This window comes from Sciurus carolinensis, chromosome 2, assembly GCF_902686445.1.
Source record: "Sciurus carolinensis chromosome 2, mSciCar1.2, whole genome shotgun sequence".
NCBI classification, from domain to species: Eukaryota; Metazoa; Chordata; class Mammalia; order Rodentia; family Sciuridae; genus Sciurus; species Sciurus carolinensis.
Window position 1 is genome coordinate 14170411 of NC_062214.1, and position 6000 is coordinate 14176410.

Here is a 6000-nt window from a genome sequence, read left to right on the forward strand (position 1 = left end):
CCTGAGGCAAATCCATTGGTGCATCCTTCTCTGTTCTAGGGTGTTTAACAAAACAGTTGGGGAGCTTGATATCTGCCCAGAGAGAAACTTCTCATGGGTACTTTGTAATCAATTCATGTTCTATTTGTTGCTACGCTTTTGTGTTTCTGGGAAATGCACTCTGATCCTGGTATAAGTTGTTAATTATTATACTCCATTAATTTTATGTTGAATCCAATAGAGAGAAAATAATTTTATTGTGAGTGGTTAGGAGGTTGCAGACTTAGAAAAGTCATTTTAAGAATTCCTTGAAGCTGGGAATGGTGGCACATGCCTGTCATCCCAGCTATTCAGGAGGATGAGATGGGAGAATTGCAAGTTCAAGGCAAGTGTGGGCAACTTAGTGAGACCCTGTTCAAAAATTTTAAAAAAGGGGGGAGGGGAGCTTGAGGATATAGCCCAGGGGTACAGCACTTGCAAAAAGAACCTCTTAAAATAATAGCCAACAAACTTAATTAGGAGATGAGTTTAATCAAAACAAAATGTAAATAGTCCGATTCCCAAAAATCACTTTATAAAAATAATTGTCAGACCTTTAAGGGGATAGAAGGAATAACAACAATAAAAAGAGAACAAGAAGTTATAAAATAAAACCAGATGGATATGAATCAATAATGAATGGATATGGAAAAATTAAAAAGATGTAAATGCATCCAGTTGCAGTTCTAAAAAGGGGGAAGAAAGAATGAGGGGGGTATTTAAGGAGGTAATGGGGGGCAATTTTCCAGAATTATGTGAGGGATCAGACCAAAAGCATAATTGAGTATGGAGCAGAATGAATACATCAGCATCTTTACCACAAGGTATCTGCCATTGGTTACAAGCCCTGGCATTGCTCGGAAGCAAACTGACCAGCTGACTAAAGTTCCGGCTGAATTGCCAGGACCTTCAGCATTGGTCAAGAGGGCGCCTGCTTTTTCCTGAAGGCAATCTGCAGGCAATATTGTACCCACAGGAAGTGGTGGGGCAGAAGCCCGGTGAGGTGGCCATGCTTTCTCCTGCTGTCATGAAGGCCTAGAAGTATCAAAGGCCAGTTCATGATGCTCAAATCCCCAAACAACTGTGGGAAGAAAGGCCAGCGCTGAGGCAACTTGGAGCACAACAAGTGTCCCCCATGGTGAGTGACCCAGGAGAGGCTGACCCCGCGTAACTCACTTAAGACCACCACCTCTGGTGCTTGGCCATTGATCAGAAGTCACCTGCCCGTTAACCCTGGAGGTGGGGGATCTGCCTGGCATATCTATCTTCAACAGTTTCTTCCACAACCTCAGCAATTTTGCCCGAGGAGCAAAGATTAAGATTCAATATTATGCGATTCAATATTATCCGGGTCAGGGGACCCGGATGAGCTCACCTCAAGTTCCCTTGGCTAAGTCCCCTAAGGTGCCTCCTTATCAAGGCACCAGGCCCAGTTTCTGTTTAACTCTGAGTAGTGAGCTTCAGTACCCTGCCAGCCCATCACATCCCCCTGGGAACCCGAGAGCACCGCCCCCTCTTGACTCTACAAGCCCCACCTCCCACAGTCCCTGGTAGCTCACTCTGTCCTGGAGAACAACCCCGGCGGGGACTCTGTGTGGCATGGGTTGTCCTTCTCCCCCGGGCTGTGAGCATGTACTACTGTTGGCCTCCAGTTGGTCTCACCCATGGCGCCGTGAGTGTCACATGCCATCCTGATACTCTAGGGTGGCAATCCCTCCTTCAGGGTGGGGTGAAGAGCAGGCAACCACAGCAGGAGCTCGTAGGGTCTCACCATGAATTTCTTCTACCCATCTCCTCCCTGATTGGAGTCTGAGAGTGAGGACTTCTGGAGGTGGGGAGCAGGGTTTCATCCTAAAGGGTCGTGGGTTTGGGTTTCAGTTTTGCCATCCACTGACTGATTGTCCTCAGGCAAGCCACTGTTTCCCTCTCACCTTCTGTACTGTTAAGGGTCAGTTGCAAAACCAGGAACCTCTCTAGGTAGTTTAAACAAAAGGTGATTTATTATCAGGATTAGGTATCCTACAAAATCACTCACAGGCCTGGAGGAGGAGGGAAAATGACTGTTGGAAAAATTTCCTCCCCCTGAGTCACGCTGGGTGGCCCCAACTCAGGACGTCAGGGCAGGTACAGCGATAGTAACATCCCTCATCCTGCTTCCCCCCAACTTTGTTTTGGCCCAGCACGTGAAAAAGCATCTGAGTGGCAAGACCTAAGTCTCCCCTGGGACCCTGGCTTCAGGGGATCTGGAAAATGTAGATTTTATTTATTTATTTATTTATTTTTTATATTTTTTCATGCAGGTACATAGGGTAATAATGTCTGTCTCATTCTACCATTCTTCCCATCCCCACCATCCCACCCCTCTCTTCACTCCCCTCTGCATAATCCAAAATTCCTTCATTCTTCCCTACCCAACCCCAACTATGGATCAGCATCCACTTATCAGAGAAAACATTTAGCCTTTAGATTTTGGGGATTGGCTTATTTCAGTTAGCATGTTATTCTCTAATTCCATCCATTTATCTGCAAACGCCATAATTTCATTCTTCTTTATAGCTGAGTAATATTCCATTGTGTATATGTACCATATTTTCTTCATCCATTCATCTGTTGAAGGGCATCTAGGTTGATCCATAGTTTAGCTATTGTGAACTAAGTTGCTATAAACATTGATGTGACTGCGTCACTGTAGTATACTGATTTTAAGTCCTTTGGGTGTAAACCGAGGAGTGGGATAGCTGGGTCAAGCCGTGGTTCCATTCCAAGTTTTCTTAGGAATCTCCATACTGCTTTCCAGAGTGGCTGCACAAATTTGCAATCTCACCAGCAACGTATGGGTGTACATTCTCCCCCACATCATCAACTTATTGTTGCTTGCATTCTTGATCATTGCCATTCTGACTGGAGTGAGATGAAATCTTAGAGCAGTTTTGATTTGCATTTCTCTAATTGCAGGAGACGATGAACAGAAAATATAGATTTTAATGCCCTCTAGAGAGGTGCCCCCAAAGGTGATCAAAATGGACGTTGAGCAAATTTATCTGTGGATTCTGCCACAACCTCTGCTTTTCTTTTCCAACAATGGTTTCATAACAGCAATAACGGCAGTGCCTTGTGCCTCATTCTGCCCTATTTCACTCCTTTGCAAATTACCCCTTGTAAAGTTATTTGGGTTTTTTTTTCCCCTTTTGCCCAGCATTGTAAAATCTAAGAAAACCACCTTTGAATGACTAACACACTAACCGCTGCAGTCAACTGTTACGGGAAAAGGATCTAGATAAACATCGTCCTGAGACCCTTTAATCAGTAATCTCTCTTTCGTTTTTCAGAGTCCAGGACATGTCATGGGTTTTAGATTAAAATCAAAGTGTTCATGGGTTTTAGATTAAAATCAAAGTGTGGGTCAAGAATTTGCTAATCTTATTCTTTATTTAAAAGCGGAATAATGTTAACTTGCAAGGAAATAATGTGTTTTTCTGAAGAATTACAGAGTCTGGGGCTTAGGAGATGAACGTCTCCTGTTATTGCAAGGATGTGCTGGCAGAAGAGGAAAGAAAACACGGGACTGTGGGACAGACTCCACTCAGCAGATAGCTGCCCTGTCCGTTGTCCCCTGCAACTCCTTTTCTCTCCAGAGAAAACTTTCCATGGACCTGAGCTCCCTAAAGTGGTCTTTGGGGGATAATAGCTCCCCCAATCTTCCAGGGTGCTGGCCCTTGAACAAACTGATTTCCTTCCCACCAATTCTCATCTCCCAAGTTTTGACCTTAAGCAGTGAGCTAAACAACTTGGGTCCAGGTGACAGTTTGTTGGAATCCCCCAGGTTTGCTGGGATCTCTGACTGGGACTGGGAAGAGGTGTGGCATTACCTTGGGGAGTTCAGCCCAGATTTACATCATGGTCAGAATCTCTTTAGAGGCTATTTAGATAAGTGACTTTCAGTCCTACCAATGCCTTTTTTTAAAGTAACAATTGTCTGTCACATCCCTTCACTAATGCAATGAAATATACGCCTCATATAACTTTGCTGCACGAGCTCTGGGACACGGGGATGGTGGTGTCACAGAGAGTAGGGAGGTGAAGCTCCCAACCTTCCAAATTGATTGCCATTTGATTTTGTCTGGAGAACTGAGGTCTCGGTAAAGGAGTGTGGCGTATCCAACTCTCAATGGTTAGAATTATACATTCTATTCTCTCTCGTACAGAAAAACAATAGAAAACAAATGCAGCAGTGAATCTCAGTGATGGAATATGGCAGTTCTTTGTACTATCTTCCCAATTTTTTTCCGTGCATTTGAAGTTATTCCTAAGTGACAAGTGTAATAAATGTTAGGATACTGAATTCTGCAGAATGGCAAAACAGACAAACAAAAATTCCTCATGAATAAATAGGGTCTATCCCAAGAACACAGGGTGAGCTCAAGAACAGAAAAATCTATCAATGTGATTAAGCAAATTAAAAGTTTAAAGAAGGGGCTGGGGTATAGCTCACCTGGCAGAGTGCTTACCTCGCAAGCACGAGGCCCTGGGTCAAATCCCCAGCACCACATTTAAAAAAAAGAGAAAAAAAAGTTTAAAGAGGACCCATATGGATGTAAGTAGATTCTTCACAGTCAGTTCTATATTGCTTTATGTTTGTGATGGTTAACCTGGATTGTCCACCTGACTGTACTGAGAGATGTCTAAGATGAAGAGATTTTGGGTGTGCTGATGAGGACGTTTCCATAAATGATTGGCATATAGGACAGCAAACTGAGCGGGGAGACCCACCCTGACTATGGCAGCACCAGCCAATAGGCTGGGGTCTGGATGATAGAGTAAAAGCACTTGGGACTCCAGCTCCCTCACTCTTCCAAAACAGACTCTGACCCGAGATTCTCCAGGGAGTTGCCAGGCCCCTGGGTCTGCGCCATTGGTCTCTCTTCTTTTGAAGCTCCGGCTCTTGAACTGAGCAGCTGCTGGTTCCTCCAGTTCTCCAGGCTGCAGACAGCCAGTGTGGGACTATCCAGTTTCTGATCCAGTGAGCCAATCTAAGAGGTCTCCTGCAGGTCCTGCCCTCTGCAGAACCCTGAGGAATACAATACTCATTCCTGATAAAAGCACACCCTATAGTAGGAACAAAGTGAACATTATTTACTTAATAAATGGTATTTACCAATTGCCTATAGCAAATAGTATTCTGAGTGGTGAAACTTTAGAAGAGCATCTTAAAGACAGGTGCAAGGACAGCAAGTTCCCCATTGTCACTCTCATTTAATACCATATAAGTGATCTCAGTCCAATGCAATGAAATTTGGCAGAAAAATAAATATGTATAAGAATTGGAAAGGAAGAGACAGAGCACCAATGTTTACAGATGATGATTCTCTTCAGATGAAATGCAAGAGAATCAATTATTAAACCGTTAAAATTAGTGGGAAAACACATTGGGCTTCCAATCACAAAAGTCAATATACAAAAGATTAATCACATGCTTCTATACCAGAAACAAAGAAGCTAAAAGGGAAAACGATCCTATCTGAAAAGTCATGACTTTTGTAACTCCCTAGGAAAAAAAACCAAGGAAAAGTGCAAGAATTATATGATGAAAATAAAATTTTATTAGATGATTAGGAGGTGACTTAAACAGAATGATACTCATCTTTTTATACTTGGGAAAGTTTACTATAGTAAAATTTTGGTTCTCCCCGGTCATCCAGAACATTGATGCTATTGTAACAAAAAGTCACAACAGATTGTTTTTGGCAGTACTGGTGATTGAATCCCGGCATGCTTTACCATTGAACTACATCCCCAGACCTTTTATTTTTCATTTAGAGAAAGAATCTTGTAAATTGCTGAGGTTGACCTCAAACTTGTTATCCTTTTGCCTCAGCCTCCCCAGTTGCTGGGATTACCGGTGTATCTACCATTCAGGCTTCCAACAGATTCTTTTTTTAGGACCTTGACTAATTGATCCAAATATTTATAGTAGAGTGGAAA